The sequence below is a fragment of the Xyrauchen texanus genome, chromosome 5 (genome assembly GCF_025860055.1).
Source record: "Xyrauchen texanus isolate HMW12.3.18 chromosome 5, RBS_HiC_50CHRs, whole genome shotgun sequence".
Classification (NCBI taxonomy): Eukaryota; Metazoa; Chordata; class Actinopteri; order Cypriniformes; family Catostomidae; genus Xyrauchen; species Xyrauchen texanus.
Window position 1 is genome coordinate 35,309,395 of NC_068280.1, and position 19,665 is coordinate 35,329,059.

A 19,665-nucleotide genomic window follows, 5' to 3' on the forward strand; every position below is an offset into this window, starting at 1 on the left:
GATTACTTTGTTATTAGTTCTAGTTTATAATTGGTTTTAGGTTATTAGTCTTGTTATCTTGTTTAGTGTACTGTTTGATCATTGGTTTATGTTCCCCCTGTCTGTGTATTTATGCCCTCATGTTTGCCATTGTCGCTTGTCTAGTATTGATGTTTGTTTGGTAGCACTTTCAAATTTCATTTCATGTCATGTTTAATTCATGCTAAGTCTAGTTTATGTCAAACCACATTTATGTTTAGCCATGTTTTAGTTCATGTTTATGTCTAGTTTAGTTCTCATTTAAAGTTAGGGTTTTGGATTTCATAAAACTGCATTTGGGTTCTACACATCGTCTTCGTCATTGCCAGCTACAACGTTACAGCAATAAACTTGGAGGAGCTTGGCAAGATAATTAAGGCCTTGTCTACAGGCAAGGCTCTGGGGCCAGATGGCTATGGCTCCACTTTTGCTAGAAGTTTATATGGAATCATTAAAGAATGGAAAGATTCCGCCAACCATGACATAAGCCCGGAACAGTCTGATTCTTAAAGAGGACAAAGATCCAAGCGAAAGTCCAGTCCCCGCTCGCCTCGTGGACGGCGGCCGTTCTCCGTGTCCGGGTGGTCGGGCTACTCAGTCCCCTGGCAAAGGGCAGCAGCACTCCCCTGGGTGGACAGCAGTGTTGAGGACTGCGCGATGGGCATCCCTCCTCCTTCCCGAGTTTCGGCTCCAATGTAAACAGTTCAATGGAAAGGAGGAGGCGAGAACTGGCTTGACAATATAAATAATAGTTTAATGAAGAAATAAACGAAAAGCACACACACATAAACACACAGAGCAGCTGCCTGTAATTCTCTCTCTCTCTCGAACCATCGTCACCGGCCGCCTTTATCCCTTGCGTGCCCCCATCAGGCTGATTTCGTAATTTTTAAAAAAAAAAAAAAAACACAGAAAAGGCTTTTGATATGGTAGAATCTTTTTAAGATTTTGGAAATGTACAGGTTCAGGAATACTTTTATTGGTTGGATTACGTTAAAATTTATTCATTTTACTCTGGATAGGGGCACCCGGTACGGTTGGCCTCTTTCTCCATTGTTGTTTTGTCTTGCCCTGGAACCATTAGCAGCAGCAATAAGAAAGGAGGATGATTTTCCAGGGATAGTGGTGGGAGGTGTGATGCACATGCTTTTGCTTTACGCAGATAATATTTTATTATTCGTCTCCGACCCTACTAGATCTATGCCTTGCCTCCACAGAAATATGAATTCCTTTTCTAAATTCTCGGGATACAGAGTCTAAATCCGAAGCTTTGGTTCTGATGGTGTAATGCCCTGTAACGGCTTTTCAGCCGGGCACTTTCCATTGGCCCAAACAAAATTGTGACAGAGCTGTATTTCCTCCCTTTCCTTATTTTTTTAATGAAATCCAAGAAAAGTACTTCAAGAAAATTAAACAGATACAGTATGTATAAACTCGCTACCTATTTGAGGAACACATATATTGTGCACAAACAGTTACTGTATGTGCCTGAATTGCCTTCTTGTCCCTACTTTAAAGTTATTTTGTAGAAAGTACTTTTTTAAAAAAGTCAGAAGAAATTTATGTTTGTTATTTTGGCCTGGTCCCCTCTTGAAGCCTTTTGAAGATTCCCTTTTTCATGTGTGATCTTGTGAATAAATATGATTCATTGATTTAAGATCGGAGTGATCAAATGTGAGAGCTGGGACAGGAGAGGACACTCTTTAGCTGCCTGTTTTTATTAATTTCTCCAGTCTCATTATTACCTTGTCACCCCCTCCCAACCCTAGACGGCGAGGGACGTAACAATTGGGGACTCGTCCGTTCGTTTAAAGTAACGATACAGACTTGATCATCCATTTTCTTGTCTATTGAACACTCAACTGTGTCGTTATTAAATGGGTAAGTTTATTTGGCTGCTTTAAACTTTGGTGGGTAAGGAGATCCTATATTTGTTTGTATAAAAAATATGGATTTTGATTTAATTATGTTTACGCTGTCTCCTACATTGGAGGTATTCAAGTCAGTGTAGGAAAAAAGATCTGCTTCTTATAGCTGACATTTTTTAATATGACAAGAGTTATATAGAAAATTAGTAAAGGAGGGTTTCTTACCAGATCAAACGTCTGAACATGGGGAAGAAACTGAAACTAGCTTGGATGCCGCGTCTGTGAAGTCAAGTCCGTAAAAAGCCATCTTCTTTAGATCTGCAAGTCACACTTCAATTAAAAGAGCTTGAACTCTCCTTAAAAAAGCAGGCGCATGAGACACAACTGCTTCATGTGAAATTGAAGCGAATCGTGACATTACATTGCGTAGGCTTGAGCTTGAAAAGTTGTCTTCCTCTGGTGTTTCTGATACATCAAAATCCGACTTTGATGTCGGAAAATACATTAAATTGGTACCGCCTTTTCGAGAAGCAGAGGTAGACTCTTATTTTATCGCTTTTGAACACGTCGCTGTGACGCTAAACTGGGCGAAAGATATGTGGGCTCTGTTGCTGCAGTGTAATCTCGTTGGCAAAGCCCAAGAAGTGTGTACAGCTTTCCGCCGTCTTAAGAGCATATGAGTTAGTGCCCGAAGCGTATCGGCAAACGTTTAGGGCACGTTCAAAGCAAGCCAAACAAACTTATGTTGAATTTGCAAGAGAAAAGATAACACTGTTTGAGAAGTGATGTCTTGCGAGTAAAACTTTCACTTATGAAGAGTTGCAAGAGCTGATCTTGCTGGAAGATTTTAATACTTGAATACTGGAAAAGGTTGTTGTTAATTGAAATGAACAAAAAGTGTCAAAACTGTGTGACGCTGCTGTCCTTGTGGATGAATTTGTGCTCATCCATCGAACTGTATTTTCTTCTGCGCGTCAAACAAAAATTCGGAATCCGTAGTGCAGGACGTAATCCGAGTTAATGTAAGCAAGCTTAATAATGGGGGTAAGGCTAACTCGAAGGTTACAGAGAGAAGAAGGGTTTGTTTTTACTGCCTTGATTCCAGTCATCTAATTGCTGATTGTAAGGCTTGGAAACAACAATCTGTGAATGTGAAACCCAAAAGCGTTGCACTTGTACAGTCTGTTCCGGTCTTGACTGCTGCTGACACTTAGTTCTATAACCCATTTCTAATGACCGGTTATGCATCACTAGCTGCTGACTCCATAGTTAAGTGCGTACAGATTCTAAGAGATACTGGCTCATCTCAATCTAATTCTGGAAGATGTGTTACCTTTCGATGATGTTTCTTATACAAGCACTAATGTTCTCGTGCATGGTATCAAGATGGGCTGCGTTAGTGTTCCATTACACACAGTAAACCTGAGGTCTGATCTTGTTATGGCTTTGTTCAGTTGAGTGTGTGTAAAAAGTTACCTGTAAATGGTGTTTGCCTAATACTTGTTCTACCTGCTAGTTATCGTTCACACGTTCTAAAGTTAGCACAGGAAAATGTTCTTTCTGGACACCTCTGTGTCACAAAAACAATTCAGCAAATAACTAAACACTACTATTGGCCAGGAGTAAAAACTACAGTGTCTATTTTTTGCCGCTCGTGTGACATCTGCCAGCGTGCAGGTAAACCAAACCAAACCGTTCCAAAAGCTCCTCTCAATCCAATTCCTGTCATTGGAGAGACATTTGAGATATTGGTAGTTTATTGTGTAGGACCTCTTCCAAAGTCAAAACACACACACCAGTATATATTAACAATTATGTGTACTGCAACCCGTTATCCGGAAGCTGTCCCATTGTGTTCACTGAAAGCATAGGTGGTGCTGAAAGAGATCGTAAAATTTTGCACAACATTTGGTTTGCCCAGAGTAATCCAAACTGATCAAGGGTCGAATTTCACCTAAAAAGTGTTTGAGCAGATGTTGAAAGAACTGGGGATAAGGCATCAAATGTCTAGTGTATATCACCCCGAGTCACAAGGAGCATTGTAGCGCTTTCACCAAACCTTAAAGACTATGCTCCGTACCTTTTGTATAGAGACAGAGAAAGACTGGGTGGTACCATTGCTCATGTTTGCTGTGAGAGAATCTGTTCAAGAATCTTTAGGATTTAGCCCTGCTGAACTGGTGTTTGCTCACACCGTTTGAGGTCCCTTAAAGATGTTAAAAGAACATTTAATGGGTAAGGATACAGGATCTGCACCTGTCTCTGTTCTAGACTATGTCAGATCTTTTCTTGAGCGTCTACACAAAGCTTGTGAAATGGCAAGAACTCAACTAGACAGGACACAGTCAAAGATGAAAACCCACTTTGACAAAAGAGCAGTACAGTGCAGTTTTCAGCCAGGTGACCCTGTTCTTGTGCTACTTCCTGTTCTTGGCTCAGCTCTTCAGGCTAGGTTTTCTGGGCCGTACATTATTGAACGTAAACTGAGTAATACAGATTATGTTGTGGATACACCTGATCGCAGATGTAAGAAGAGAGTTTGCCATGTTAATAGGTTAAAGCCATATGTTACACGTGAGGAACCCAATAACTCTCTGCCTTCTTTATCACTGTGTAAACCTTGTGTTGCAGTTGTTCCTGCCTACATTTTTGATGAGGATGTGATTGGACTGACTGAACCTCAATCCCCTGGTGTGCGGTTGAACAATTCAACTATAGTTTGTAACATAGACGCACGTTTGTCATATTTGCCTAAGAATCAGCGTGAGGATGTTGTAAAGTTGTTAAAAAAACATCCCACCCTGTTTTCTGATGTTCCTGGAAGAAAAACAGTGTTGTCTTATGATATACGTACAGAGTAAACCCTACAAAGTGGGAGATTATGAAGGTTGAAGTAGATTATCTGCTTCAAAATGGGCTGGCTGTGCCCAGTCAAAGTCCCCGGAGTTCTCCTTGCTTGCTGGTCCCAAAATCAGATGCTTCCTTTCGTTTTTCTACAGACTATCGAAAGGTAAACAGCATGACAAAGCCTGATTCTTTTCCCTTACCGCGTTTGGAAGATTGCTTGGATGGAGTCGGCGCATCAAAGTTTCTCACTAAATTAGACTTACTAAAAGGTTATTGGCAAGTCCCGTTAACTCCACGTGCATGTGAAATCTCTGCCTTTGTAACACCAGACAACTTCCTGCAGTACGATTGTATGGCGTTTGGGATGCGAAATGCCCCAGCAACATTCCAGAGACTCGTGCAAAAAGTTTTGTCAGGGTTATCTAACTGTGAAGTTTACTTGGATGACATTGTGGTTTATTCTAGTGAATGGAAAGACCACATCCGTAATTTAGAAGGGCTGTTTTACCGACTGAATAATGCTCACATGACCCTTAATCTGGCCAAGTGTGAGTTTGCTAAAGTTGTGATAACATACCTTGGTAAGAAAGTGGGTCAAGGTTGCGTGAAACCCCTTACAGCTAAAGTTGATGCTATTGTTGAATTTCCTACTCCTAGTACTAAGCGTCAGTTAAGCCGTTTTTTGGGAATGGCCGGTTACTATCGTAGCTTCTGTAAAAACCTTTCAATTATAGTATCTCCCCATACTGACATGCTTAGCTCTATGAAGAAATTTGTTTGGAGTCATCAGTGTGAGAATGCTTTTGTTGCTGCCAAGGATCTTCTTTACAATGCTCCGATCTTATCAGCTCCTAACTTCTCTCTCCCATTTAAACTGCAAGTAGATGCAAGTGCTGTGGGAGCTGGTGACGTCCTGCTGCAGGAGGACATGGTTGGATTTGAACACCCAGTCTGTTACTTCTCTAAGAAGTTCTCTAAAAGTCAACTGAGCTACAGTATCATCGAGAAGGAGGCTCTGGCACTAGTGCTAGTTTATGTGGGAAGTAGCTGTATTCCACTTGTTGTATATTCTGACCATAACCCTCTTGTTTTTCTCTCTCGTATGTGCAACATGAATCCGGGTTTGATGTGTTGGTCCCTGTTTCTCCAAGAGTATAACCTGGATATTCGTCACAAGAAAGGCTCTGAGAATGTGGTAGCAGATGCACTCTCCCGAGACTATGGTGATGATGATGATGATGAGTGAGATGGGTTACATTTAAGTGAATGAAACCATTATTTACAAGCCATTGCTTGTAAATTTGGTGATGGGGGTGTTACATCCCAGGGCGTAATTATTTAACATGAGCAGTGATAATTGTATTGCTTCCTGTGTAGGTTTTGTCTGTATTGTGGCAGTGTTTTGTGGTTTTTTGCTCTCTCTTTCTCTTTCCTTCTCACTCTCTCTCCTCATTGCAAAGGTTAATGGACACCAGCCAACAATGGTTACCTTTTGATTGCTGCCTTGTTCTGATTGGTTGCTGGATGGAGAGCTTGAAGATAAAGCTAGAGAGTGAACTCACTTGATGGAGGCCTTTTTGGTGTCCAGGCTGCTGAGATGGTTTTCTCCTGCCCCAGACAATTAGCAATTGTGCTATTGTTGTGTCATGCTAAGTGTTTCCTCAACTTGTTGTAACCATCTGTTATTGTTCAACCTGTTGCTTATTGAAGTAACAGTGGTAAGTGTTAATTCTTTGTTATTTGTTATACAGTATAATGATACTCCTAGAGAATCTTAAGTTCATTGTTTATTTTTGGTTCTTTTTGGAAGCCGTAGGGAAAAGGATGCCATTTTTGTTATTGATCATGTTTCTCCTGTTTTCGGTTAAAAGAGGAAGGAAAGAGTTTTGTTGTTGATTTAACTGTATTTGTAAAGGCTAGAAATTATAATTTTTTTTTTTTTTTTTTTTATATATATATATATATATATATAAAAAAGTCAGAAGAAATTTGTTTGTTTTGGCCTGGTCCCCTCTTGAAGCCTTTTGAAGATTCCCTTTTTCATGTGTGATCTTGTGAATAAATATGATTCTTTGATTTAAGATTGGAGTGATCTTTGTGAGAGCTGGGACAGGAGAGGACACTCTTTAGCTGCCTGTTAGTTTTTTTTTAATTAATTTCTCCATTCTCATTATTCCCTTGTCACTCCCTCCCAACCCTAGACGGGGAGGGACGTAACACCCTCCACTGGAGATCCACAGTGCGTTTCTATATGGGAGGCTTGTGCAGGGACTTCCAGTAGTCCCTAGGGGATGAGTCTGGTCCAAATAGATCTAGCCAATTTGACTCCTTCAGCTTCTTTAAGGAGGCATGTTGAGACACTTTCAGACATGTTACATACATTGTTTTCTTAAAGGTTTCCTCAATTTGTTAATTCTAGAGTTCTGAAAATGAGAATTAAGTCCTCCTTTGGTTGTTCCTCAATGGCAGCAAAAAAAAAACTTAACTCTGGAAAAAATGTATAGCCTTCCTCCTCCAGCAGAGGCATCTTGACATGGCTGAGGGTAAAAATGAATACATGTAATTGAGTACCATCTTCATAAACCTGATAGACTTTATGCCCGTCAGGCAACACATGTCCTTAGGACTTTTCCCATTTTTACCAGCTCTCAGATCTGATAATTTAGTACAACAAGCTTTTGCCAATAGAGTCCTTAAAAGAATGGTTCACCCAAAAATTAAAATTTGCTGATAATTTACTCTCCCTCAGGCCATCAAAGTTTAGTTTCTTTCTTCAAAACAGAATTTAAGATTTTTAGGATTTCATTTCAGGTCGCCTCCTTTAAACAATGCAACGGATTTGTAATTTTTTTTGACGGTCCAAAATGTAAGAACTTTAACTTTCTTTTAAAGCTCTTACATCATAATTTTTAGAAAAATAGTAATATCATTGCATATACAGATACATTAACAAGCCTGTTTTCAAACCCTTTAAAGGGCACCTATTATGGCATCTAAAATGTTCCTAATATTGTTTTGGGAGTCCCCAACAACAGTTTTAAATGCATGCAATGACAAAAACACTTTTGTTGTCTTATATGCATTTATGTTTACCTGATTTGCTCAACGACTCCCAAATGATTCATTCAACGACTCATTTTTCCAAACCCCTCCTTTGCATGACGCTAATCTGCAGTGATTGGTCAGATGGCCCAGTCAGTTGTGATTGGTATACTCTGTGCAGAGATTGTCGGAAACGGAACGCCCATCACCGCTTTGTAGTTAAAAAAATCAAAATCAGAGAAGGAATTTGAGTTAATTTATGTTAGCGATCATAGCCCAAAGTTCGGTGGTAAACACCCAATCAGTTATTGTTTGCGTTAGCCCAACGCATAAATATATTGGTAAAGCACTGCATTACTACAAGTTATTGCTTTATTCTTTATGACAACTCCAATAACATCGACAAACGTTTCACATATTTAAAAAAAATTGACATTGGAGACCTAGAAGCTGCGCTGAGCATAACTTACACAACACACACAAATACTTATTAAGCATGCTAAACACATAAAAGCAACAATTATTAATAATACTTACAGGTTGTGATTCGGAGGAGGAAGCTGATCCAAATAAACTTGGTACTGAACCGTCTTTCAGTATCAACCGGCTCGCGAATCCACACTTGAAAGCATTCGTGTTCGTAAAGCAATCGTCATTAAAATGACGCGAACACAGCACAAGGTTCGGGCTATACTTGTGTGGTATAGTTGTAAATATAAACTCTAGCCACTGATTCTTCACATGCTCGTCCCTGGGCAGTGAAAAAAAGGTTGCTTTTGGTATGCACTTCAGAACACAGCGTCTTGTTGTCGACAAGATGTTTTCAAGTTTTCCCTGGTGTCTGCGCGCGCAATGAGTGGGCACGGACAATTTTGTAATTTTTCGTCTTGACGTCACAACGAAAAGGAAAATGACTCGTTGGAAAATCGATTCATTACATTGACTCAGAGTCTACTCCTACTTTTGAGAGACTAACTTTTTTTACGGTGAACTTTCATATATAAAACTTTGCAGGATGTTTTTGTTCACTTAAATCTATGTTACACACTACATGAAAGGTAATTTTCAAAATTCCATAATAGGTGCTCTTTAACTAAAAAACCTTGCAATTTTTTTCTTAACTGACAATTTAAGGTTCAATTGCTACAGAATTTAATTGCCCTGATAAAGTGCATTCATGTCTAATGCCCTTATGTATTAAAACTGGCCGACAAAGCCCACCTCCCACCTTTAACATGGCTGATGCCCCAGCATTTTTGCCAATTCCAATATGTACCATATTGTGACGAGTGAGTTGTATGTTGAAGGGCAGAAGGATTTGGAAAAATCAATAACTAAGCAATTGGAATATCATCAAACTCAGAATTCTGCTTACATCAATTGGCGATTGGAATGTTTCCAGAACCAGGCTGTTAGAGCCATCTTAATTTTTCTTTTGCATTAGACTAGAATATTTCTCTCATTACTTATCTGATGATGAATCCATTTACCTTTTGTTATTCTTTTGAGCTGAATACCTACCTCTAGTGTTGCATACCGGTCACTGCACCTAGATGATACCTGTAGGGTCCTGTTTAAAAGAATGTGGTGCAAAGATTGCCTGTCAGTAAAAAGCAAACAATTTTCAATTGCATTGCATGGCATGTTAATGTTTCAGTTGATTTATTGTTTTATTTCTAAGACTTGTGGAACTTGCATTTGTCAAAAGGAATTATACTTCTGTTGGATGACAAATAAATGGAAAATACTCTACATGAAGGCACACAGGCTTTAAGGGACATTGACTCCATTATAATGTCCCTTTGGACAGCTTTTGAAAATCTTCTGACTGAATTTAATGCTCAAACTCAGCAAGTGAACACTGTATCTCAGGATTTGACTTCTAAAAGACCAGCATGCACTATGCCCAAGTAACTGTCACCCATACCTCTCAAGTATCATCTTCCTCTCAAACTTCCCCTTTGACTGCTGCACATGATGTTTCAAGGGAATCGTATCCCTTACAGTCCACCATGCAGCCAGGGCTTCCTGGCGGGAGCTAAGGGAGGCTCACAGACACACTATTACCCGCAGACATCAGTCGACGATATGTTGGAAATAGTCCTATTATAGCTAGAATTCCCTTTGTTTGGCTGGAAAGAGAATGACCCAGATCCCTTAACTTACACTGAAAAATGCCATGATTTTCTGGACTTGGTCCCTCTATCAAATGAAGAACTGATGGCCACCCTTCGAAATCTGCTGCACGGGACTGCCCGAGATTGGTGGGATGTAGCCAGAGGGTCCATTCATACCTGGGCTGAGTTTGAGACTAACTTTCATCTTTTTTGTCTGAAGATTATGGAGATGAATTGGCAGTAAGCATTCGAATTTAAGGACAAAATGAAAGTATAAGAGGCATATATGTATCGTTCACGTTGCAGATAAAGGAAGCCTGAAATTGATGAGGAAGAGGTGATCAAACTCATCTTGAAAAACATCAATCCCCGATGAATTGGTCCGCCTAGGACAACAATTAGAAAAAGATAAAGAAAATCAACAACAATATGAACAATGTAAATGTTTCACCAACAAAGTAGCTTCAAAAGCAGACAACCAGAGTCAGCAAATCTCAGTTAAATCAGAACAAGATAGAACTCGACAATTGTTCTGTTGGAAATGCGAAGGATCACATTCACCAGCTACATGCAAGCACCTAATGCTTTGAGCAGCTAATGCTCAAAAGGATAAAGAATTATCGAAAGGACCAAATGCTGCTACTAGGGATGCACATGTTCCTCAAAATCATCCTACTGTAAGTACTGTAACACGGAAAAGAGATTCCAAAGCCAAACAAATTTATAAAACCCCTGTATTGGCCACTGGAAATTATTGGAAAATACCTTCAATGATGGCATTCCAAAACTGCATGACTGGGACCTGAACGGCAAGTTGCCTTAATTACAACTGTAGCCCCTATACTTTAGTCTCCAAATCCTTCTGAGGAAGTGAAACTGAAGGCAGTCAAAAATGCTCAGTTGGAAGAAAATTAAAAACTAGCATTCATGGAACTGCTGCAACAAATTTTGGATGTGTGTACAACAAAACTGGGCCATACTAAGTTATGGAACCATGAGATTTTTCTCACCCAGGATATACCTGTGAAGCAGAAGCCCTACAGGGTTTCGCCTACTAAGCAGAAGATCATGAAGTAACTAATTGATGAGATGTTGGCTACCGGAGTGATCGAGCCGCCCTCTACAGCTTGTGCTTCACCTGTAGTCCTGATCCCAAAGAAGTCAGGAGGCCTACGATCCTGTGTTGATTACAGAAAATTAAATGCTGTTACCTATTGTGATCCCTTACCCACTATTCAGGAAATTTTAGAATCCCTAGCAGGCACTGCCATTTTCACTACTCTTGATTTAAACAGTGGCTATTGGCAAGTTGAAATGGATCCACAAAGTCAAGACAAAAATGCCTTTGTGTGCTCTTATGGGCTATTTCATTTTAAGGTAATGCCTTTTGGCCTCAAAAATGCTCCTGCCACTTTTCAATGCTTAATGGAGACTGTGTTAGGGGATCTCAGAGGCAAGATCTGTTTTGTTTATCTGAATGACATTATTGTCTTCTCTCCTTCAAAAGAACAGCATTTTCATGACCTGCAAGCTGTCCTAGACACAATGAGAAATGTAGGACTCACTTTGAATATGAAAAAAGTCATTTCTTTCAAGATACCTTGAAATTCCTTGACCATGTGGTTTCTTCTGATGGCATTCAAGCCATCCAAAACTTTATTTTGCCTTCCAATCTGAAATTCCTTTACCGTTTCTTAGGAATGGCAGGCTGGAATCACAGGTTTGTAGCTAATTTCTCACAAATAATGGAGCCTCTCACTGCCTTGAAATGAAAAGGAACTAGGTTTAAATGGACTTCTGAATGTCAAACTGCTTTTGACACCCTTAAGGATCATTTGGTGAAGCCACCAATCTTAGGACATCCTAATTTTGACTTACCATTTGTGGTTTACACTGATGCTATTGACATTGGCCTTGGAGCTGTACTTGTCCAACAAAGAGGTTTAGGCTCAGAAGAAGTTCTTGCCTTTGCCAGTCGGACTCTAAACCAGGCTGAACGGAATTATTCTACTACAGAACAAGAATGCCTTGCTGTAGTTTGGGCCCCAGAGAAGTGGCGGTACTATCTGGAAGGTCGTTATTTCACAGTGGTAACTGACCATGCATCGCTAGGGTGGGTATTCAAGACCAACAAACCTTGCACACGACTTATGCGCTGGGCATTATGTTTACAGGAATTCACATTTGCTGTCAAATACAGAAAAGGAAAGTACAATACAGTTCCAGATGCCCTTTCCCATGCTCCATCGGACCAACCGCTCCTGTCAACATGTGCCACAGTATTCAAACCCACCAAAAAGGAGATCCCCATCTTTCCTTTTACCGATGATGAAGTATGGAAAGCTCAACAAAAGGATGCAGAAGTGCAAGCGGTGTATCAATCTATTCTTGAAGATGGAAAGAAAATTGTCAATTCCTCTATTTATATTTATTTCCTACCATTTTTGAGGACAAAGTCTATCGTATAGTCCAGCTCTCACACCGTACACTTTACCAAGTGTGGATTCCCAATTCTTTACATGCCAGGCTTTTGAGTTTCTTTCATGATGACCCGCTTTCAGGACATCTAGGGAGATACAAAACCTACAGGAGATTGCATTCTCTAGTTTATTGACCAAATATGAGTTTGGATGTCAAGAACTATGTCCAGAATTGTTCAGTTTGTCAATGCTACAAACCAGAGGCTAAGAAACCAGTGGAAATCAGCAAACCATAGTAACAAAATTCTGGGAAATGCTTGGTGTTGATATAATGGGACCTTTTCCCAAGACTTCTGTTGTATTACAAATGTATTAAATGTTTAATTTAGGTTCCAATACAATAGTATATAAACTGAGAAAGTTTAGGACATAGTCGCTCAAGGTATGGGCCCATGCCTCAGAGCAGTACAGGCAGTTCATCTAGTGCTTCAGGCTTCATCAGGAATGGTGTTAGGACAGACTGTAAATGTAAGATGCCCTCACGCAGTGTCCGCACTAATGAATCAAGCAAAAGTCCCTTCTGTCACTTCCTCTTGTTGGAGAAATTGGTTAGCAACTCTCACAGCCCCGAACATTGTTTTACAGCGTGCTCCAGTCACGAACCCATCCTCATGTATGATGTCTGCAATGACTGAAGTTTTGTTAGAGGATGAAGGAGAAATGACACACGATTGTGTTACGCTTACATATACACCTACGAGTGAAGTAAAAGGAACTCCCATAGAGAATTCAGAATTTGAGTTGTTTGTTGACGGTTCAGCTCAAGTCATTGAAGGTAACAGACGAGCAGGTTATGCAGTAATGTCCACCACTTAAGTGGTTGCTTCAGGTTGTCTTCCAGATCATTTTTCAGCTCAAGCTGCAGAACTAGTAGCCTTAACAAGAGCATGCACGCTAGCTTCAGGATCGGTTGCAAATATCTACACAGATTCCAGATATGCTTTTGGGGTAATTCATGATTTTGGTGTCATTTGGCAAACCAGACAGTTTCTAACTTCTGCTGGATCCCCCATTAAGCATGCTGAATTAGTGAATGATCTAATGTTTTCCATGAAACTTCCAAAGAAATTAGCAGTGATCAAAGTGAAAGCACATCACAACTAATACTACGGAAGCTAAAGGTAATGCTCTTGCTGATGTAGCGGCTAAACAGGCTTGTTTCTATGCAACTGTACAAGTGTGTTCAGGTAGTGCAGCACAGAAGACAATTCTGCCTCCTGAATCAATAATTGATCTGTACAAAGACGTTCCTCTGTATGAAGCATGGACATGGTTAGACAAAGGAGCCACAGTGGATTCATCCGGCTGCTGGACCAAAGGGGGAAAGTATGTCGCTCCCGAATCACTGCTGCCATATTTGGCTCAACAAATACACAATTTGGGTCACAGTGGTCCAGCAACAATGAATCACAGGTTCTCAAATCAATGGTGGAATCCAAAATTCAGAAATGTAGCCACCGAAACAGCCAAGAGGTGTGTTACATGTCAGAAAAATAATGATGTACCAGCAGCCACTACACCAGTAGCACATACCCCAGCTCCACCAGGACCATTTCGTCACCTGCAAGTTGATTACATATCATTGCCTCGTTGTAAGGGAAAAACTGATGTTTGGTAGTAATAGACAAGTTCTCAAGATGGGTAGAAGCTTATCCAACCGGGCGTGCTACAGCTGCACATACTGCTAAATGTCTTGTCACTGATTTCATTCCCAGATGGGGATTACCAGATTGCATTGACTCAGATCAAGGTACACACTTCACAGGACAGGTGGTCAAGGAAGTGTCTAGAATGTTGAAGATTAAGTGGAATCTTCACTGTCCATATAGGCCACAAGCATCAGGACAAGTTGAACGGTCGAACAGAACAATCAAAACCGGGCTAAGCAAAATGCATCAGGAAGGAGTACCATGGGTCGAAGCGCTGCCAGCAGTACTGTGTAGTATAAGAGCGTCACCTAACAGATCAGTAGGACTGAGCCCTCATGAGATTATTACTGGATGCCCAATGCAGATGCCAGGTGTGATTGATCTTAGAAATGCTGATGTACACATTGCCTCAGATGCCCTGATCGCTTACTGTGAAAATCTCACAAAGGCAGTACAGAGTGCCAAAGAGAGAGTTGAGTCGTGTTGGCAGACTCCACCAGAAGGTGGACACGCAATCATCCCAGGTCAATGGGTCATGATTAAGTCATTCAGAAACAAGCCATTAGAGCCTAAGTGGCAAGGACCACATCAAGTGATGTTGATTACAGCAGCTGCAGTATTGTGTCAGGGAAGGAAAACCTGGACTCATGTGTCAAACTGTAAAGTTGTTCCCCCACCTACAGGGATAGAATAGGACACGGACCAGTGAGGAGCCCAGGGAAGAACCGAATACAACAGGTGTCGGGGGCCAACCCTGCGGTGAAGACTCCCTCATAGACCTTCCCCATCCACTAGTCCATCCTTACCTCACTGTTCTTTAGGTGTCACAGGAATTTAGAAATAGGGAATGAAGGGACAACAATAGCAGACTCAGAAAAGGATACAACCATAGTGTTTGAACAAATACTGCTCTACTGTCTTTTGTTTTCTTTCTTCCTCTGTGCAGGTACCACTTGATGGCTGTCCCGAGACCTCCTCACCTGCGTATGAAGCCACAACCTTCCAGAAAACAACTAGACCCACTGCCAAGCCAACTATCACAAAAGAAAAGAAAAAAATACACAATGCAGAGACTCACATACGGGAACCTTCAGTCATCCATCAACATGATCAAGATTGTCGTACTAATAACCATCCAACAAGACATTCTTGATCTTTCAGCAAAATTACACCAGATGACTGAAGAGAATTCTTCATGGTTCAGAAACATGTTAGGTAAACCCTGGCTGTGGATCAAGGAAATAGCAATTCTGCTGTTGTTTCTACTGGCGTACTATCTATGCATCCACAGTATCAAGTGTTTCATTCAACAAATGAATCACGCCCATCACAAAGAAATGACAGTTCCAAATAGAAAAGACTATTACCCGTAAGAACTTCACGGACCCTAATTGCTTGTTTGTTTCTGTATCAGCATGCAATTACAGAAAATCAACACAGAGCATGTGCTATGTGCCTGCAACGATCACAGGTTACATGAATGAACTTTTAAGTGTCTAAATTTGTATTTTGTGGGAGTTATTAGAACTCTCAAAGAGGGGACTTTTGTATTACAAATGTATTAAATGTTTAATTTAGGTTCCAATACAATAGTATATAAACTGAGAATGTTTAGTAGATTGAATTTAGTATTTGAGGTATAAATGATGTCACAGACCTACCTGTCAGGGATTCCAGCAGGAGATTCCTGCCTGTCCTGATCTCTCTATTGTAAATTAAATTAATCGGATTGCTGAGACTGTCACCTTTTGTCTTTAAATGACTCTTGGAGCCCCTGACCCAGTTGTTGAATAGTCCGGCTGATTAGATTAGTTTCTGTGGATTCGAATCACACTGTTATTCTGATGAGATCAGGGCTGGGGAATTTCCGGTAACGAGTTGAATCCTGTACCTCATTTACATGCTTTGTTTCAGAGTGTCTCCACCTCTATGTAAATCCCTCACACTTGAAAGGTATAAAACGTATCGGTTACCTAACGTAACCTCGGTTCTCTCTAGATGAGGGAACGAGTATTGCGTAAGCTAGCTTACGCTACGGGAAAGATTCATCTTTTCTGAGATATTGAAGCCAAAAAATTATCCTTAATTTTTGTATCCATTGTCAACGCAGTGCGGCAGCTGCAGACCTTGAGCGGGCTAGCTAGCGAGCTCATAGGTTGCTCTGTGGCAAATGCTGCAGCCTATAGACGAGCTTGGGCGAACTCGCATCCAATGAGAGGTGTCCGCGCGCTCACTGCATCAAAGCCCGCCAAAATAGCCGTGACTAGAGTGCATATAAGCGTAGTTCGTAGGCTGGAACCCTGGTTTTCATTGACTGAAGCGAAAAGTCGCTCGTGGCGCGAGCACGGCCGGCTACGCAATACTCGTTCCCTCATCTAGAGAGAACCGAGGTTACGTTTGGTAACAGATACGTTCTCTTACGAGAGGTTCTCTCGTGATTGCGTAAGCTAGCTTACGCTACGGGAACCCATTGTCAACGCCATGCGCCAAGCATCCACTGTATGAGCCCCAGGGAATTAAGGGGGACCCGGGGAGCCCTTATGAGTGGGGAAATAATATTTGGCCGGCAAGAATGCGGGTCATTGATTGTGTAATACATAAGCACATAGTGGGAAGGGAACGACAGAGCGGCGGTGCCGGTCTGTGTGGAATGTGTCCCATCAGTGCAGCTCACCAGGGGAGCTGTAGCGTATTAAACCGCTAGTAGTTTTGCCTGCAGAGCGGGCACTTCCATATTGTAAAATCTGACAAAGGTGGAGGGGGAAGTCCATCCCGCTGCCACACATATGTCGTGAATGGAAATCCCGCTGGACCATGCCCACGAGGATGCCATGCCTCTAGTGGAGTGAGCCCTAATGCCCAACGGGCATGGCAGGTCTTTTGACGCGTATGCAGCAGCAATAGCGTCCACTATCCATCTAGATAGTGTCTGTTTCAAGGCGGCGAGACCTTTGGTGCGCCCTCCGAACGAAACGAAAAGCTGCTCGGCGCATCTGAAAGCAGCGGAGCGCGCAGTATACAATCTCAGTGCTCTGACCGGGCAAAGGAGATTGGCGTCGCGTTCGCTATCGGGTGCTGGCAGCGCCGATAGGGAAATGACCTGTGCTCTGAAAGAAGTACCGATCACCTTGGGAACATAGCCGTGTCTAGGATTTAAAATGACCTTGGAGTCACTTGGTCCAAACTCAAGACACGCAGCGCTGACAGACAGCGCGTGAAGGTCTCCTACACGTTTGACTGATGACAGGGCAGTCAGAAAAACGGTTTTGAGTGAAAGGTATTTCAAATCCACGGATTGAAGTGGTTCGAAAGGGGGGGCTTTCATAGTTTCGAGAACTATAGAAAGATCCCAGATAGGAACCGATGGGAGCGCGGGGTTCATCCTTCTAGCTCCCCTGAGGAAGCGGATGACCAGCTCGTTTTTACCCCATGACTGGCCGTGCAGGGGTTCAGCGAACGCGCAACGGCCGCCACATACACTTTGAGCGTGGATGGGGATCTGCCCTTATCCAGCAGCTCTTGTAGAAATACTGAGCAGCGACGACACCCCACATGTCCAGCGGGTCCAGGTCTCTGTCGGTGCACCATTTTGAGAACACAGACCATTTTGACGCATAGAGTCTTCTCGTGGAAGGGGCTCTAGCGTGTATGATGGTGTTCATTACTCCTGGCAGAGCGACGGGTAGTCGTTGATCACCCACGCATGCAGCCCAGCGCTCTGGGTGGGGATGCCAGATTGTGCCGCGAGCTTGAGAGAGGAAATCTGCTCTCACTGGGATGGGCCACGGCGCTGTCAGTGACAGCTGCGTAAGCTCGGGAACCATGTCTGATTCTCCCAACGCGGGGCTATGAGGAGCACCGAGTGATGCGTTTCCCTGATCCTCTGCATTACCTGTGGCAATAGCGAGGCGGGAGGGAAGGCGTAAAGCGGGCGTCTGGGCCAGTCCTGGGCCAGCGCATCCTCGCTTCGAGAAAAATATTGGGCAGTGAGAGTTCTCTTTGGACGCAAAGAGGTCTATCTCTGCTCTGCCGAATAGGTGCCATAACGTCTGGACTGTTTGAGCATGCAGGGACCATTCCCTGGGGGAATATTGCCTCTGGACAGTCTGTCCGGGCCGTCGTTCAGGTGGCCTGGCACGTCGCGTCGCCCTCAGCGGCGCAGGTGGCACTGGGACCAACTCAGTATGCGTTTTGTCAGATGGAAGAGGTTCCTGGATCTGACACCGCCCTGGCGGTTTTGGTAGGATACCACAGATCTGTTGTCCGAGCGGACCAGGGCGTGGTGACCCTGAATGACCGGGAGAAAGCGCACGGCGCGTACTCGACCGCTATCATTTCCAGACAATTTATGTGAAGGAGCTTTTCCTGAACTGACCATAGGCGAAAACCGGAGAGCCCTCGCAGACCGCGCCCCAACCCATGTTGGACGCGTCTGTCGAGATGACTATTCGGCGAGATACAGCTCCCATTGTCACTCCCGCTGATACCATTCGGCCACTGTCCAGGGCTGCAGAGCTGATATACAGGTCTGAGTCACCTTGATGGGCTGGCGGCCTGTGGCCCAAGCCCGGCGAGCACGCGGGTGTTTAGCCAATGCTGAAGCGGAGCATGTGCAGTAAACCCAGCTGAAGTACTGCTGCGGCTGAGGCCATGTAACCTAGCACTCTCTGGAATTTCTTCAGAGGCGTGAGGCTGTTCATCTGAAAAGATGCGGCTAGTCAGCTGAACACGGCGTCTTGCGCTGTGTAGATAAGTGAGCCGTCATTGCCACGGAGTCTAGTTCTATGCCCAGGAAGGAAATGGTCTGACTGGGCTGTAGTGAGCTCTTGGTCCAATTGACTGCAAGACCCAAACTGTTCAGATGGCTGAGGAGAACTGCTCTGTGAGACAGAAACTCCATATGTGACTGAGCCATAATCAGCCAGTTGTCCAAATAGTTCAGAATTCGCAAACCCTGACTCCGCAGGGGTGCGAGCGCCGCATCCATGCACTTCGTGAAAGTACGGGTGCTAAGGACAGGCCGAGCGGAAGGACGGTGTATTGATAAACCTGGCCGTCGAGGCGAATCTCAAGAATGGCCTGTGACAGGGATTTATCTGAATCTGAAAGTATGCATCTTTCAGATCGAGAGAAATAAACCAGTCCCCTGGCGCACATGCGCGAGGAGTTTCCTGATTGTAAGCATTTTGAGCGGTCTTTTTGCAAGCACCTTGTTCAAAACCCTGAGATCTAATATGGGTCTGAGGCCGCCGTCTTTCTTGGGAACAAGAAAATAATGGCTGTAAAGCCCGACTTCGCTCAGAGAGGGTGGCACTTTTTCTATGGCCCTTTTGCACAGAAGGCTTGCTATTTCTGAGCGAAGCATGCACGCTGCTTCCGTGTTCACAGTGGTTTCGAGCAGCTCTGAAGCGAGGGGCGGCGATCGAACTGTAGCAAATAGCCCTGTTGTATTCTGCTTAACACCCACTTGGATATCCCTGGAATAGCTTCCCACGCTTTGAAGCGTAACGCTAGAAGGTGAATGGCCAATTCGCTCTGATTGCCGCACACAGAGCTGAACAAAATGTGTGGCGCGTTTAGTGTGTTCATGCATGATTGCTCGCAGACAGCATGAACAGGCTGTTTTGTGAGTGACTTCCGATTG